Source organism: Grammomys surdaster, unplaced genomic scaffold (genome assembly GCF_004785775.1).
Source record: "Grammomys surdaster isolate TR1022 unplaced genomic scaffold, NIH_TR_1.0 126035, whole genome shotgun sequence".
NCBI lineage: Eukaryota > Metazoa > Chordata > Mammalia > Rodentia > Muridae > Grammomys > Grammomys surdaster.
Window position 1 is genome coordinate 6,241,121 of NW_021620848.1, and position 17,995 is coordinate 6,259,115.

A 17,995-nucleotide genomic window follows, 5' to 3' on the forward strand; every position below is an offset into this window, starting at 1 on the left:
CTTCTGATAGCCCACAGATGTGACTGAAAATATTTGCAGGCTAATTTTAAACAATATGAAGTAGAGGATAAACACTAAATACTTAAAAAATAAAATTTTTACCTTACTTATTAAACTAGGAAGAATTTTTCTGAAATGCAGGAAACTAGTCTACAATATATTAATGAATGGAGGGCATGTGTTTCCTGGTAAATATTTTAAACATGGAGTATACACGCAAAACAAAAACAAAACCAAAAAAAAAAAAACTTCTTTAGGATATGAAATTTTTCAAGTCACAATCCCCTGAACAGACTAATACAAATTTATTTTCCACCTGACGTCAGAAGTGCAAAATTATTAAAAATAAAAAATTTCTATTGTTCTCAGAAGTCTACAGATAAATCCCACAGGTCTTTAAAGGCTTTTCAACAAAACGAACCACGATCTCTTGGCAAGCTCCTTGCTTATGAGCTTGGGAAACATGGCTCTCATTCTGTGTGCAAGCTGTACTGTTAGCATATCTCCACTCTGAAAAATCACCTTCACAGTGAAGACCCAGCAGTGAGCACTGTCAGCATATGCCACTGCCTGCATATCTGCAACAGACAGAGTTTCTATAGCCTGGGCTGGCTTCTAACTCCTGATTCTCCTGCTTCAGCCTCCCAAATACTGGTGTGTACCTGCCTGGGTCAATGTCCATTTGACACACGGTCAGGAAGCCTCCCCAAGGGAATATTCAAGATGCAATTGCTGTCGGACATAAAGTGGAAGACTGAGATCCAGGGAAGGAGATGCGGAAAGAAGACAAGCCAGAACACCCCATAATCCTGTTTACCAAGAGTTAACTGCCTGGCTCTCGATGAAGCATGGTGGTTCTTACCCCAAGGAAACCTCTAAGAGTCAAGTCAATAGGGGCCAGTGTCCCTGGTGAGGCAATTATCCTTGCCCACGACCCCCTCACCCCCCCGGAACTGTCACTTTCCCAGTCCAAACTGTCCCATGCTTGCTGTGAAATGCTCTCTCCTCTGGGGTCAAGTGACCATTTGGCTTCCCTCCTGGGGATGAGAGTTGGGGAACAGTGGTATTTTTAAGCCATTAACAACTGACAGCTGGTAACTATTATTTGTCTGCTTCTGTTTTGCTTTCATTTACATTACTTAATGTATCTAATAGCCCTGGCCCTGAGAAGGGGAAGTATCACCTCCCAGCAGAGAGATTATTTGGGGGTACAGGCCCCTACTGTAAGCAGAAGAATCCCTGAGCCACAGGGCCCAGACCATCTGACAACACCCACATAGCCTTCCACATGTGAGCCTGGAAATGCAGAGTTGAGCCCTGTATCAGCTGGTAGGACCCAAGAACCATCTGCTTCAAGCCCCACCGCCATTGTGGAGGTAACCTACCCTATGCCTAGGAGGTGACCCTCCTCATCAGGCCAGGCACTACACAGGCTCAGCTTCATGGATCAAACTATAAATCATTCAGAGACCATAATGGAAAATGCTCCCAGGAGCCAAGGGGGGAGTAAGAAACAATCAGCCATGCTCTTCTGGCTGCAGGCAGGGACTAGACTGAGAAGCCCTGTGTTCCTGCTGCCCCTCACTCACTCCTTGCTGGCTTTGGAAGGCTAGAGGTAGGTAGCTTTGCAGGCAAGGGAACGCTGAAACTGTGGGGGTACTCAGCTTCCTGGGACTACTGAAAGAACCTGAGGATGGGGGACTCCTAGTGGAACTCAGATCACCTGAACATTGACTGAGTGGTAGGTACGACTAGTGAACACAGGGTGACCCTCACAAGATTTGTAAAGTTCCCTTGGATCTGTTGAAGAAGATGGGGAACTGGCAACCTGAGAGGAGGCAGAGGCTGAGCTATCCCCAGCGGCCACTGAGGTCAGGCTAGGCTGAGCTATCCCCAGCAGCCACTGAGGTCAGGCTCAGAGGTGTAGGAGATGGTGCCCAAGGGAAACTGGCTGTTTTGCAGGACAGGAAGGAGAGAGACTCCCTGGCTGAGGTGGTGCAGTAAAACTTGCTCCACCTGCAGGAGAGGAGCTGTCCAGAAGAGAGGAAGTGGTCTGCAGAGGAAAGCTTCCCAGTTGGCATGAGGCAAGGGGCACTTTTTACCCCGTCTGGACTCCAGAGGGCTCAGCAAAAGGGAATTAGAAGCAAGAGTGGGAGGAGTCCTAGTTCAGAGACTCTGGCACCCTGGGCATGAACAGACTTTCCAGATAAGGGCTGGAAGATAAGAAGAGACACCAGAGTACAGCCGGCAGTGTCAGGAGATACGAGCCGACAGGCATCTGAGAGTCTAATGGAAGCAGTGGACAGGAAAACAAGAAGCCCCTGGAGGTGGGTACTCAGTCTGCAGAGGCTACCTGGCAAAAAATGGCAGGCACCACGATGTTAGCAAAGACCTGAGACATACTAGCCAGCTACTGATGCTTCCAAGAAGTCAAGAGGCTGCTACTGTCATCCCATCTTGCAGATGGGCAAGTCAGCAAAGACCATCAAACTCAACTGACCCCACAGTCCCATTTAACCACCTTAGATTGGAGCTGGGGGTGGGGAGGGGTGGCCAGGGTTTGCTAACTGGTCTGTTAGGTCTCCCAGGGGAAATGTCTCTTGAGAGGCAGAGGTGACTGGGCAGAGACAGACAGACAAGCCTCCATCAGGGCAAGGCAGGAGGGAAGGGAGTCTGGCCTGGGATCCAGCAACTTCCTCTAGCAGCTGGCCCAGGCAGCCAGAGTAGGAGCCTGCCATCTGAGCAGAAGGGTCTGGAAGGCTGCGGGGGGAAGGGGGGCAGAGCCGGGAAGGTCCAAAACAATGACCACCCAAAGGATTTGCTGTCTACAGTTTTTGACTGTGCTAAAGTTAGCACACAGGGTGGGGCAGCACAGTACGTACAGCCCTGCTAACTTGGACTTCACATTCTAGTCCCTTGCTTAGCTCCTTCTATGTACACTCCCACACAAAACAGGGACCTGCCTCCTAGGAGCCTTGTCATGGGAGAAAATCAAATTACTTCAAACCCACAAAGGCTTAGAGGTCAATAAGATAACCATTCATTATCCTATTAGGACTTCACACCTAAGCCAGGCTCAGTTTAATTCAAAGGATTTAATCACTATTTCAGAGACCAAGGATGAGCTAGCTACCAGAGCTCATAAAGTCATGATCAGGACCATGCCACAGGCGACCCAAATGTAAAGATGGGCAATTCTCAGCAAACCCTTGCTAAGAAAAAAGAGAGGAAAACAAACAAAGTTTTGCCTCAGTTTCTCTCCAACGCATAGCCTGTGTAATCCAGTGGGAAAGTCTGTAGACCTGAGCCACAATCGCACCCAGCATATAGTAGACATTGAATGGACAAGCTTGCGGTGCCATCCCCGACAGCACCTCAGTTCTGTCACAGCCAGAGAACTCAGAGGTATCCCTGGCATCCTCAGAATGACAGGGCCACTCCTTCAGGGAGTCATCCACCATCAGTCAGCACTGCAGGTCATTTCTCTCTTTCTTTATAGACAGAGCCCATTGTATAAGCCCTGATAGGGTAAAGCTCACTATACAAACTGAGCTGGCCTTGAACTTACAGTGATCCTCCTGCCTCTGCCTCCCAAGTGCCAGGAATATGGGCATGCACCATCATGGCAAGCAGATTATTTCCTGAATCTAGAGGATGATATGATTTGGCCAGTGGGCTTCCAAGCACCGATGGTTAGAATCAGAATCTTTCAACATTATTCAGTTTTGACTCAACTGTTTTCAGCCCTTACAAGCACTTCCCCACCCCTGGTGCTGGGGGTGGAGCCTGGGGCCTCAGGCATGCTGTTAGCAAACACATTTCCCCACTGAGCCCCATTCCTCAGCCTGCTTAAAAACACTTGTACAACAGCTCGGTTCAGACAGGCCTCAGCTGGGTGTACACAGAGCTTGGGCCCTACCTCCCACCACCCCACTACCAGGTGAGGGCACCAGCGATGCCACCCTTCCCTCCTGAGCCCAGACACACCTGAGGTTATGAAGGGGAGGTTGCTTCCTTCAGTTTATCGGTGCTGGAGAGCATTTCTGCTTGATATGGTCTCCATGGTGTCAATCCCCAATTGGGGAAAAATGTTTCTACACATACTCATTGAATCTAATCACTATTTTAAAAATTTTATTTATTTTTAAGATTTATTTTAGTGAATATTTTGCCTGCAGGTATGTGTATGTGCCTGGTGCCTTTGGAGTCAGAAGAGGGCATCTGATCCCCTAGAACTGGAATTACTGATGCCTGTAAACCAGCATGAGGGTGCTGGACAACAACCAAGTCTTCTGCAAGAGCAGCAAGTGCTCGTAGCTCCTAAGCCATTGCCCCGACTCCAGATCTAATCACTATTCTGAATGTCTTTCTAGGCCTCCTGTTCTTGTCTATTTGTTCCCTTCCTGCTAAGGTTGGTACCCTCCCCAGCTTAGTGAAGAAACAGAGTTGAGAGAAGATGAAAACAAGATGAGAGAGGCAGTGAGACAGACAGACAGACAGACAGACAGACTACATCAAGTCTGACGAGCTGATCTGAGGGAGGTTTTAGTCTCTGGTGGCAGAAGGCCCTTGTGGACCCCCATGTAAGCACTGAGTTGGACAGTTGAATTGAGTAGTGTCTCAGGGCAACAAAGGTCCCCAAGTTCCCAGGGGTCTCTGTGAGTTCAGGAATTTCAGTCCAGAAGCTGAACAGACACATACTCAGGTGACCAGGCATGGTGCCAACTCCAGTTGAGAGTCAAACAGACCAGAGAAACTATCCCTCCCCCAAGCACTCAAAATTCCAGGAGCCCTACATCAGGAAACCCAGAGGACTCTCCTGCACTGCAAAAATTATCCATTTCCTCATCAGAAAAGTAGGGGTGTCAGGCAGGGCATAGTGGCCAATTCCATTAATCCCAGCCCTCAAGAAGCAGAGGCAGGCAGATCTCTGTGAGTTCGAGGCCAGCCTGGTCTACAGAGTGAATTCCATAACAGCCAGGACTCTGTAGAGAGACTCTCTCTAAAAAGCAAAAACAAATAAAAGGGTAGGTATGCCAATGCTGTGTGACGCCCAGGCCACAGCTCATGAACAAAGTTGCAGTGTCTAAGCTACATAAGGGAGGGTGCTATCTGTGAGAAGAAACAGGACCCTGTGGGCCTGGAGGCTCCTTTTCCTTAGTGAGTAAGGTAGGGAGAGGGAAGAAGGTCTCCACAGGAGTCCTTCATGGGATCTTGAGAGGACAGAGTGAGGAGTTCCTACCCTAAACTCTGCCTCCCACATCAGTAACAACAGTGTGAAGGCAGGGACAGATTAGAGGGGAACTCCACCCTCCAGAGCATGGGAGAGCTCTCTGCTGACAGCCAGGCTTCAAGCCCTGCAACAGCCCCTGTGGAGCCAGCTGTAATGGCCGGCCCTCCCCTTCCAAGGAACCGTCATACCTCCAGCCACAGGTCCAAGCCCAGCGTGAGAGTCTGCCAGGAACTGAGGTCAGGCTCCCTCCAAACAGATGCTTCCCTCAAAGCTCTCCAAGGATCTTCTACTCTTCCTAAGCCTCCTGGGAGACAGACGGCCAAGGCCAGGGTCAGGCCAGAGCCAATGCCCAGCAGGGATGATCTTGAAGCCCATGGGAGCTGACAAGCTGCCTTTCACTCATTTCCCAGGGATGACCTGCCCCAGGTCTGGGCAGAAGAGTGCTGTGCAGCCCACATACGAATTCCAGGTCTAAAAACAGTGAACTAGCCATGGTCTCCATTCTGATCCCTCTGTCAGCAACTGGCAGCAGCAGCCACTCTACCAAGAAAGGCTTGCCGGTAATCCCTGCCTCTACAGCAGCACTCTCTCCTAAGACAACGTTTGGCAGCACCGGATTACCCAAATCAATTACTCCAAGGAAGAAACCCGGCAGACAGACACTAGAATAAAAATGGCAGGTAATTCCCACTGGCGGGTAATTGGTCCCTTGAGAATTTCAAATAATAAAAGCAAAATTGAAAAGAAGGCATTTTCCCCTAGAAAGGCAGCAAGAGAATGCATGTGGATAAACAGAAGACACCTCCCCCCCCAGCTGCCTCCTCTGCAGGGGAACCACCACAGAGCCACCATGGGCCCATGAGGCTGAGGTGGGGTGAAGCAGGGACAGTTCTAGGGTCCTGAGAGACACTCGATTCTCATGTCTTAGGCTCACATGACAGTTGTCACTGTATTCCAGGTGACATGAGCCTCTCATTCAGGACAAAGGCTCTCCCAGAGCAGGACCTTGCCTGTCATCCCTTCCCTTCCTGCGACTGACTATGGTATAGGGACCTGCCGTGGCCTCAGATGGTGATGGAGGGGCAGGTCCCTTATGTACCTGGAGCTAGTTATTGCATCCCCCCATGCCTCAGTTTCCTTAATTGTCACATTGGGGTTATGTCATCCAACTGTACAGAGCCTGCCTGTTGGCATTCCATGAAGAAAGCAGCCTGTAGTCAAGATGTGGAGATTTCTGAAATACACAAAAGTCACCCACAGTAGGACTTCTTGGAGCCTTTTAAATCTCTAATGCAGATCAGCACTCTACAATGGCCCATGGTCTTTTCCTTAACAGCCAACCATTCACGACACAGGCTAGGCTGACAATGATGGTAGGCACCGGGTACAGCAAGGACAAAACAAGGCATTAGAAGGGGTTAGAAGGTCACAGGACACTTTCAAAACGGCATATGCTCATATGCTCCTAAAGAAAGAGGATGAGATCTGTGAGCAGACACAGAGTAGCCCAAAGGGAGGCCAGCACGGGGACAGTGTGACACCACTTGGTTGTGGTTGTCAACTGCTAAGAAGGAGAAAAGCCGAATGAGGGAGGGTCTGGAGGTAAAGAACATGGTGGGAACTTTTCAAAGTGCCTGGTTAAAAATAATGTCTCAAGTAGGGCTCTTTTCCACACGCCAGGCATTGTGGGAAATGGCTCTCAAGCTCTCTCCTGTCCTCTGCTCTTTATCCAAGTGACGTGGTTCTTCAGTTCACAAGTGCTGAGTGGCAGAGCAGAGACTCAGAATTCCAGTACAATTTCAGACTAATGCACTTAACCCCTGCATCCCACCACCATCCCCCTAGCTATAGTGCAGAGAGAGAGCTAGAGCCACCAACACCATCAGGTGGTCAGGAGTCACCCCACCATGTGACGCCTGCTTGATTTTTAATTTATATCCCCACTGAACAGCACGTTCCAAGTATCTGCATAAGTCACTCATTTTAAGTATTTAAAAGGAACCTTCTCTAGGATCCATCCATGAGTGAACATGGAATCCCAAATGGGAAGCTGGCACTGAAAGAGTGACATGGCTGAACCCATCAACGCTCTCAGCTAAACTGATGCTTTCTCAGTGCACAGTTGCTATGATTTACGGGGCCTGGGAGCTGTCATAGATGGGCACGGACCTGAGGAGTCTGGAGTTGGGGGTGGGGGCATCTGTCATCCCAAATATGACACCATACCGACAGTCACTTCCATTAGAAGGAAGAAGTCACCAGATCCTTTCCTGTCCCTGTACTGGAAAGGAAGCAAAATTATGTGCCTTAATTCAATTAGGTAATTAAGTAGACAATGCGAAGAGAAATTCCAGCAAGGATATAAATACTCTAAACCACAGCCGTGGGTGAAGCACATGTCAACAACAAACAGGAACTCCGGGGGAGGGGGGGGCCAACCAAGGGGGGGGGGGGGGTTGAGGTGTGTCCCCTCCAGGGTGGTTTATAATTACCCAGGCCAGCCCTGATAAGCACTTTACAAACCTTACCTCACCTAAGTCTCAAAACAACTTTGTGATGAAAGTGGGGCCATTTGAGGGAAACTGAGGCAGAGGTATCAAATGGACCTGCCTGTGGGCACACAGGAGCAGAGAGACAAGCCTGCAGGATCCAAATCCATACCTTTCTCTTTCCTGTCCCTCTGTTCCTGTCCTCAGAGCATGCCCAAGATAAAGTGGGCTCCCTGGCTGTCTAGGGTCAAGCAGAGAAAACGAGGCAGGATCTAAGGCCTCCTGGGTTCCTCAAGGGTCTCCCTCGTCAGGCCAGGCCTGGGCCTCTCCACATCCTAGCACTCTAAGCTGAGGGGTGGCTGAGTCCAGGCAAGCTGGGAAAAAGCAAGTTGGACAAGCCTGCTTGCTGCAGTTTTGGCACCTGTCTTGGCATGGCGTAAGGCCTACATCCTCTGGGAAGCCCCTGACCTTCTCCCTGCCCCACTGTCTATACTAACTGCATGGCCCTCTAAAGGCAGGGCATGCTCTCTCTATAAAGGGGAAAAGAGAAGGAGGCAAGAGCCAAACTTCAGACCCCTTTGAGCCCCACTCACCTCTTCCTCACAGCTGGTGGTCTTCAATCAACACATACATGGTGCATTCTTCCCTCACAGCAGACAGGGGTAAAGGTGGACACGGGCCCCAAACCATCAAGCACCTTAAAGAACCTATGTTAACCCCCTTCTCTACGCACCAAACTCATTCCCTTGAAAACTCACAAATCATTTTGTGGAGCTGACTTAACTCTACCCTCAACCAACCTTATAAGAAAATGAGTATTATATAAAAAATAAAATCTTTCAAACTCAGATGGCCCTGCCCAGAAATTTTCATGGGGGTGGGGGGTTGGGTGGGAACAGAAAGTATGGGAAAGAAGCATTGGCCAGAGTATCCTACAACTGCTAAGTAATCTTCTTTAAAATAAAAAAGTCCCTGGGGAAGAGCAAGCAGGGACAGAGGCCCTGGTGTCCGTCATAGTCCATGCTTACACTATGCACAGTGCATTGTGTTCTCTCCATATCTACTTCGAACCCAACAATCGCCCCACAAATAGGCGACGTTGTCCCTAGTTTATAGAGGGCTGAGGAGGAGGGAAGTGAGGGGTAAGGGGTTAGGGGTGAGGTCAGCAATCCAGGAGCAAACCCTGACCACCTTCCATTGCCACTCCCCAGTGGCACCTTTGAGTACTCCCCAGACTCCTGTGTGGGAACAAAAGGTAGTTGTCTGTGTCCTCATCTCCCACCCAAGGGCATCACAGACCCCATTCCAAGTCCAAAGTAACACCTTAGTCCATGGAGAAGGCAGCACCATCCAGAGTGCTGGGTGCAGGGACAGGTAAGGGATTGATGCCCCCAAAGCCAGCAAGCTATAGATGTTAAAGAGGGGGGCTGGGGCTGACCTGCTCTCCTCTGTTCCCACCCTGGCGCTCAAGGACCATGTGGGGGTGGGGGTGCAGAGAAAGAGGCTACTGAGAGGAGGGACTTCTTGCTCACCCTGCAGGCTTGCTACCTCTATTTCTCCTTTCGCACTCCCTCATGAGTCTGCCACTCAGCTGTTGGATGAGCCTTATGCTGTAAGCTGTGGCCTTACAAAGACCTGTATTCAAATCCTGCCCTGGCACTTCCCCACCTGGTGACCTTGAACAAGTCCTAAAGATCTCAAAGTCTGTTTTGAGACTCAATGAGCTGATGCTCAGGAAACCCAGTGCCCGGCCTGTAGGAAGTGCTCAAATAGAGTGAGCCACTGGCTATTTATTTGTACTATAGCTCAGAGAGGTCGTGTGCCTTGCCTGGGCTCAGACAGCCAGCACAAGGCACAGCAAGTATTGACATTGGGTTCCAGGTCTGATCTAATCCCTTTCTTGACACAGAGCCACCTCTACAGGAAAGTTATGAGAAAGCATAGCCCAAATATTTATTATGCCTCAGTGGGTTCTCTGTGCCTACAGTTCATAGGTTGAGTACAAAGTCCCAATCAACAGGTTTGTTTTTCTACACACACACACACCCCCAGTAAGTGGCTCACAGTGGAAGTTCCCAAACCTTGGCATCTTCCCCAGTGCAGAGGTGAGCGGTGAGCTCATGCTTGTGACTAAGCCACACTGACGCCAGGAGCCCTCTCTGGGAACCCAGAGACTTGGCTTCTAGCCCCAGCAGGAGTCACCATGCAAAACCAGGGTGCTTCCAGAGGTGGGGATCCCCAGCTCCTGTTGCTGAGATTAGGATGGTCCTGCCAAGCAAGGAGGCCTTGCAGCCAAGGGCCAACAGGGGCCTGGAGGGCAGCAGTTGAATTCCAGTTCAGACATGAACTTGGTGAAGTTTCAGGCCAGCCCAGCCTCTAATCATAGTTGTAAGGATAAGTGGGTGTCAGCTGCTTCTGGTGGTCTGTCCATCAGATCCTGCTCGCCAGTGACCACGGCTGAGCTGGAAGACGCTGAGCTCATGCAGTCACTGAGAAGTAGAAACCAGTGTTGAGGGCGGGGGACTGGGCAGGCAGCCTGGAGAAGGAGAGTAAAACAAGCCAGACTGTGAGCCTGGAAGCCTGTCACAGGAGAGTCCTGCAAAGGTCTCCCAGAGTCAGGCCACGAGACAACAGCCTCTGGTTACAGTCTCACCCCTGCTGGCTCCCTTCTCTCACCTCTGAAAGTGGAGATGGACAGCTTGGACCACCTACTTAAAAACTAGAAAGAGCTGAGAAACTCGTGGGCAGGTTTTCCCCAAAGCTGGCTCTTCCCAGACTTAACAGGCAGCAAAAAACAGGGTCTCCTGATGTTAAGGAGACAAGTGAGGTGAGCAGACTTTAGTACAGTTAACCTTACAGGCATCCCCATATCAAGACAGAAGAAGCACTGTGCTCCTTATAGATGAGGGCATCACTATGCTCTGTGACCCTCAAAGGTTCCCCGTTGCCGTGAAATCATATTCACAATCCTTTTGGATTTGTTTTATTTTAGAAACAGGGTCTCCCCTCACTCAGGCTGGCCTAGGATACATATGTTAACCTTCCTCAGCCTCCTGAGTGTTGAGGTTACAGGTGAGAACTTCCAACCCCTAACCCACAATCCTTATTGCATCATTAAAGGTCCCCAATTTGGGGTCCTCACACACTTCTCTGCCTCAGACTCATTCCCACCTCCCCACTCCCTGACCTAGCAGGTCACAGCTCTCTGCTGCTCTCCGGCCTGCAGCCTTTCTCTCTGGAGCCTCGAGTCATCTCTGGCCTTCTTGGCACCTTTAGCACTTGGCTGAAAAGTCTGCCTGAATAGTTTCAAGTGACCTCCATGCCCTCCCTTCTGCTGACTTGCACTGGGCTCCTCAGAACTCAGATAAATGAGGCTGGGGACTGGCTTGGATTCTGCCACTCACTTCTGGATGCAGTGCCTGGGTGCAGCAAGACACTGGGTGCACATTCCCTCTGTGTACTCAGGAGAGCAGGCAGCCCAGCCTCCACCCACTTCAACAGCAGCCGCAGAGCCACTCAAGGGAGATAATGGAGCCAGAGGGCTCTGCAGGGCTTCAAGTGTGACTCGAACCCAAGGGATTACTACATCTATTTTTAACTCTCCACATCCTGACCAAAAAACAAATCCCTCACACACACCCCGCCAATTCCTATCAGGGGGTGACACGGCCTTTTAAGAATGTTCTCCTCCTGGAAGTAGTGCCAGTCAGCGATGATGGCTGATGGCGGTCCCTCTGCTGGGAAAGGCCCTGAGGTCTCCACTCCAACCACTGCCAGCTTCCACTATGTCTGGCCAGGTCTTTACAGCTCCCAGCAAATATTGGTTTCCTAGTGGACTCAGTTGTCATGTGTTTTCCAGGACAGCCAGATGTGATCACAGCAAATACTGAGAATGGCCACATTCGTTCCTTTCCTTATTCCCTCACCCTCTCCTGGCCCTTCTCAAATAAGTGAGCCCTGCTAGAGCCACTTCCAGGGGTCAATGCTGAGGCACCTGTACCACAGGGAACTGGCTATGTGGGAGCAAAGACAGATAAACTGGGACGGCACCTAAAGGGAACATTCATCAGTAAAAGTGGAGAGCTCTGAGGCTCCAGGGGCTCCGACTTGCACAAGACACTAGGAGGGGCATTATCTATTACCTATCGGCCAGTGTCCTCAAGACAGCTTTCCATGGCAATCAGCCACCAGGACCACAAGGAGATGAGACTTCCCTCCCTCAGGCCGCAGTTCCCTGTCACCAGGCCCACCTACATGGGTGTCAGCTTTTTTCTTTTGTATCTCATGAGGGATGGCTCCCAGGGCTTCATGCAGACCAGGCAAGCACTCTACCTCCCGGCTACAGTCCCAGCTTCAATGATGCACTGCCCAGTACCCAGGCCCACCTCAGCTAGTGCCTCTGCCCGCATTCACCTCCATCAGGAAAATGGCCAAGAAAATGGTTCACCAGGAGTATCTCAAAGGACAGACCCTGGCTGTGCTCCCCGAGTACCACAAACAGCCTCTCCTGTGAGGAGCACTGAGACAGGAGGGAAGTAAAGAGAGTCAGGGAGATGGTGGGGTGGGGCATCAAGGGAGTCCATCTTTAGCCTGAGTGAGCCAACCGTGTGTCCTCTTTCTCAGAGCCTTGGCTTTCTTAGCAGAAAGTCACCAGGAGACTGAGGGAGGCCTGGGTGAAGCCAGTCCCACGAGATAAATGGACCTCACGAGTCAGGAGCTATAAACAAATGCTGTGTTCAGCATAAATCTGCCTGTGGTTTTGTTTCTGCTTTGGCCTCTAGGGCTCCACAGCCTTCTTTCAACAAGACAAACTCTTTCCAGGGAGGCTGCATAACCCCAAAATTCAGATGACCCACTTGGTGCCCCTAGGACAACATCTGTGATTCTAGAATAATCTCCTAAACCCCAGTAGAACCTTCATAATCCCCAAATGTTCTCTTGAGTCTAAAGGTGGTTTGGGCTTTCTCATCTGGGACATGAGGTTCAGCCTGCAGGAAGGCTCTTCTAGACCTGTTTCAAGACCTGTCCATCTTAGATGCCATAAAGCCAGAAGGGACTTTTTGAAAAGCATTTCAGGACTGAGGTGAGAGAGGGGACAGTGGCCTAGAGGCAGATATGTGCCTATCATGTATAAGGTCCCAAATTCTATCTTTAATACAACACACACACACACATACACACACACATACACACACACACACACACACAGAGAGAGAGAGAGAGAGAGAGAGAGAGAGAGAGAGAGAGAGAGAAGGAGGGAGGGAGGGAGGTGGGAGGGAGAGAGAGAGAGAGAGAGAGAGAGAGAGAGAGAGACAGAGAGACAGAGAGAGACAGAGAGACAGAGAGAGACAGAGAGAAACAGAGGGGGAGACACAGACCCAGAGTAATCATATAGAGACAGACATCTGTCCATGAATCCTAAGCATCTGTTTGTCCTTCAGCTAATGGTCTGCCCAGCACAAGTGCAGACACAGAGGCTCCTGCCTGGCTGTGCTAAAATACAGGATGCAAAGAAAATGCTCTGGGCCAGAAGTGTTGACAGGGCACTGGCTAAGCTGGATGAGAGTCACCAGGCATCACTAATGCTGGGCTCACTCATCCTGTGGATAGTCAAATGAGAAGTACATGTCTGTCAACTCCAGAAGGCCAGTGCCTGCCTTGGGAGATAGGCAAGTCTGCATGCTAATAGAAGCTGCAAAAGCCAGGGCTAGGACATAGCTGGGAAGCCTTGTATACATGAAGCCCTGGGTTCCAGCCCCAGCACAGCATACACAAGGTATGACCACACATGCCTGGAGTCCCAACACTTGGGACGTGGAGGCAGGAGAATCAGGAGCCTACAGCTGGCCTAGGATACAAGAAGTTAGCCAGTTTCAAGCAGGAGTGGCTCATCCTCAGGTGATGAGAGCCTGCTGGGCAGGCAGACAGCGATAGAGATGGAGGGATAGTCCAGAAGTCCCAGGCACAGGCCAGGGTGCTAGAAGCCTAAAGAGCAGGGGAAAGTAAGTAGAAAGGAACCCCAAAGCCACATACTGTAGCCCAGGGATTTGACCCTGATGCTGTGGTAGGGCACAGGCAACCACTGTCAACGGGAAACAGGATTCATGACAGAGTGAGGAAGCTGAAGCTCACAAGGGCTGCTTCAAGAAACCTAGCTGCTGGGCACCCCAGGCACATGGGCTAAGCACAGCATGAGAAGCCTGGGATTACTCTGCCTGGAAGAGGGCGCCAGTTGAGAGAAAGAAGCAGAAAAGGCTGATGAGAGATAGAGATGGTAACTTGAGAGGGAAATTAGAGGTACTATATACTTCCCCCCGCACCCCCCACCAGGTCTCTTAGCCCAGGCTACTCCACCCTGGGAAGGGGACTATAGCTGGGTTTGTCCCAGAACCCCAATCTCCCTGTGACTCCAAGTCAGGAAACCCAATCACTTTCATGGTCACCTTCTTGCAGTGTTCTGTATGCAAAAGCCTGTAGATTCTGAGACCAGCAACCTCACTGAGCCCTGAAATCATTGTGGTACCCTTCCTCAGAGATGCCAGGGGATGTCACAGCTCTGAAGGACTTCAGCCACTTAGCTGAACAGCCCCACCTCCATCCTCTTGACACCTGAGAAGCCTAAGGATAAGAACTCTCCCAGGATCACCTTCCATATCCCACAGGCTCTCTCCATCTTCTTGGACAAGATCTCTAACATCAAAGCCACCACCAGATGGGCAGGAAAACCACAAAAAGTCACAGTGCTAAGAAGGCTGAATACATAGAAGATGAGCGTTCAAGTCCTGGCTCTTCCACTTTCTGCTCATTCTTCCCATACTATATGTAGGCTCTGGATGTTCGCTTCCTTTAGGAAGGTTCCCCTTGGACCTCAACCATAAAATGCATGTAATTTACCCGTAGCTTTCAGAGGGATCAAAGGGTTAAAAGGTAGAATAAGTCTCCATCTGTCATAGAGCTTGAGGGGCAGAAATGTGACACTGGAAAGGTCCATGTGAGTGTGCCCTTCCCTCCATAGCCAGCCCAGCCTCAGAAGAGACAAATCCCCAGAGATGCCCTCCAGGGAGGACGGATATAACAAGAAACAGAACAACATCGTGCCCTCCTCCTTCTGGCTGGAACGGTCCGAGCACTCATGCTACAATGAGAAGAAGAGGGAGGTCACACTCACCTCTCCAGCGTCCCTACCTCTGTAACTGAACAACTGAGCACAAGAGTCTCAGCAAGGTGTTTCAATCCTTCAATCCTTCGAGAAAGCAGAGGTCAAAGGTCTGCCCTTGAGCATGCACACTTTGAGGGCACCACAGCACTGCTCTCTCTTGCATGTTTCCTAGCCTCTGATTTCCATCATTGTCCACCTACTCTATCTTTCTCAGAGTACCTGAGGGTGATGCTTTCTAAGCTGAGCTATGCAGAGGGCCTGAAGAGTTGTTGCAGAGAAGGTCCCTAGGTCAGGAGTGGAGATGAGGAATTTGCATTTCAATGGGCACCGTGGGTGCTTGTGATAAAAGCATCCTGGCACACACAACAGGCCGCGCGCGCGCATCACACACACACACACACACACACACACACACATACACACACACCCTAGTAGGCATTCAAAGAGAGACAAAAAGTAAAAATTAGAAGTGTAGACTGTGGGCTGAGTTTGGAGTGCAGCGCACCCCCATCACTGACTGTATGACCTTTGATAAGTCCCTTCCTCACGCTAAACCCATTTCTTTATATGCAAAGTGAAGATAAGAAATGACACAGCCTCGCAGCGTTCCCTTAGTGCAATGACACATGTATAATGTCCCCAGCACAGGACCTGGTATAAAATAAACAATAAATGGTGCCCTGGCCACTGCCAAACCCAGTTCCCCTGCCTTGAGTGCCTAAGGGAAGGCACTGAAAGCCAAGACTGGGGAACCTCAGAGAATACTTGAGCCATTAAGAGATGCCTGAAGGTCTGTGCAGACATTCAGTGGGTAGAAGTAATCGGGATATAGATTTCCACTCTGAACAAGAATGTTTTAACTGACCGGAGCTGTCCAGTCCTAAGGCTGGAGCCTCCTGTTCCCTGTCCTGGAGAACCTGAGCTGAAGACATTAGATGTATACCAGCTATGGATGTACGGAAGGAACACTGGAGGCTGGGATCAGGCTTCTCTCCTGCATGCTAGTTGGCTAGGTCCTAGTTCCTCAGTGTTTAGAGTTGTCACCTCCACTTTCAAAAGCGTAACTCTCTGATACATTCACAGCAGACAAGGGAAGTGGTGGGGCCATTTGAAATCTGGGACCTACTGCTTCTGTCCTTATGCAGTATGTGCACCTTTCTCAAAAGGCCTGGTGTTCGATTGTTCCTGAGAGGAGGGGAAACTGAAGCACACAGATGCTGTGTCCCCCAAGCACCAAAGATGGGAGCAGGTGACCTCCATGCCTCACTTCATAAAAGCATCACTAGATCCTGCTGGTACCGATCCTTTACACTCAGGCTCAGGGGGTTTAGGAAGACAGTGAGCAGAGGAAGCTGAGATTCGAACCTATATTTATATTCTAGAGCGGGCTGTTAGGTCCGGTTAATTCTGCGGCACAGTCTTTAGGTCAAGAAAATGGAAAGGAGTTCAGACTGAGGAAGAACAATGTTTCCTATTACGACTTTCATTTGTGACTGCTGCAGTTAAAACTAAAGCACACTCCCTTGCTGCCACTTCAACAGCTGAAGGATGTGGGATAAAGCTGGGCACACACATCACAGAAAGCTCAAAAGAGCCTTCAATGCTCACCAGGCTGGGGCCTGCAAACCAGGTGGCTTGGGTCTATGGCTCTCAAGGTGTGTTCTGTCAGTGGAGGGTGGGGCTGGAAGCAGGCCAAGGAAAGAGGAGAGACCTCTCTGTGCCCACTTGTGTCCTTAGTAACAGCACTAGCTAACAATAACTACAAACATCCCAAAGTTGATGGCCACACGGGAGGGACAGAGTGTGTGTGTGTGTGTGTGTGTGTGTGTGTGTGTGTGTGTGTGTGTGTGAGAGAGGGGGGGGTCTGAAATCTGGGAGTAACAGGAAGCCTCTGAAATTGACAGACTGGAGTACCCTGTACCCCAACTCCTGTAGTTGGCAGGCCCCAGCTAAAGGTGCTTTCCTGGTGACACCTGCACTCTCCTTTCCAGAGGAAAGCGTCAGCCCTGCAGAAAACAGCAAAGTTTAAAGGGTCTGACAAGCCTCAGAGGTCCTGCGGGAGAGCCGAAATGAGAACTGATAAAGCGAGGCTGAGGCGCACTCCTCTCAGCCTTGTAGCTCTATAGAGATATCAAAGCTCCCAAGGTCTTCAAGAAGACCCTGCTCGGATCCCTGCAGGTGTTAGGGTACCCTCAACTTGACCCATGGTCCTCAGCCATTACCTCTACGTGCTGGCCCGGCCGCTGAGCGCTGTGCAGTCAGAGAAGCACAGGGCCAGGGTCCCGTAGTCACCAAGTCTCCAGGTCGCAGAGGACTGCGTAGCAAAGTTTCCGTGGGCCCGGCTGGGCCAAGCGGAGCGGGCCGGGCTGGAGCGAGCTCCCGCCGGCTCCGCCGCCTCCCGCGGCACCGCGGCTCTCTGCTCCCCGGCCACCCGGCCTGCCCGTCCCTGCCAATCGGAGGCCCCGCTGCCGCTGCTCTGCCCGCCCACGGGCCCCAGCGGGGGCGGATGGGGAGGGGCGGGGGCGCACCTGTTTGGTCAATCGACCCCACATCTCCACCACCCGCCCGGCCGGACTGGGCAGGGCGAACCCCTCGGCTGCCAGCGCTCGCCCCCGCCCGGGCTTGGCCAGGGTCCAGGCGGGGCCACACGCCTCTCCGCTGGCCCTGCTCAGCCGGGTCCAGGTCGCGCTTGGCCTCAGCCCTCCCTCCAAGGTCCTTCCCTGCCTCCCTTGCAGTAGCCCAGGGACAGAGATGACCGAGGCTTCTCTTTCCTTATTCCTCTGTCACCCTCTAACTACCCCCGCCCTGCAAGCATCGTCCCCCGCGCGCTGACCCCTCTAATTTTCCCATACGTCCAGCACTATCTCCAACGTCAGACTTGGAGGCAGGTAGGAGAGCCTGAGAAAAGGACCATCCACTTAAACTCCGGGACACCCCAATCTGTCCTGCTCGATGTCCCCCAACTTCCTTGGCCCACGCAGATTTCATCGCCCCATTTTCCGCGAGGGAAACATTGAGACCAGAAGGGGGCGAACGCTTTTGCAATCTTTTGGCAGGTGAGTTGACAGAGTTCGCTTGGCTCCTATCCCCGAAACCAGTGGATGCCTGGGTCCG

At 51.1% G+C, this 17,995-nt stretch overlaps 1 protein-coding gene across 1 annotated transcript in view; it reads right to left on the minus strand.

Annotated features, from left to right (window-relative positions):
* Dab2ip (DAB2 interacting protein) overlaps positions 1-17,292 on the minus strand; it is a 153,056-nt gene extending 135,764 nt beyond the window's left edge. The window contains exon 1 of the mRNA XM_028754675.1: positions 17,104-17,292. The gene's annotated coding sequence lies outside the window, so the exon portion shown is untranslated. The remainder of the gene's footprint in view (positions 1-17,103) is intronic.
* Between the last annotated feature and the right edge of the window lie 703 nt (positions 17,293-17,995).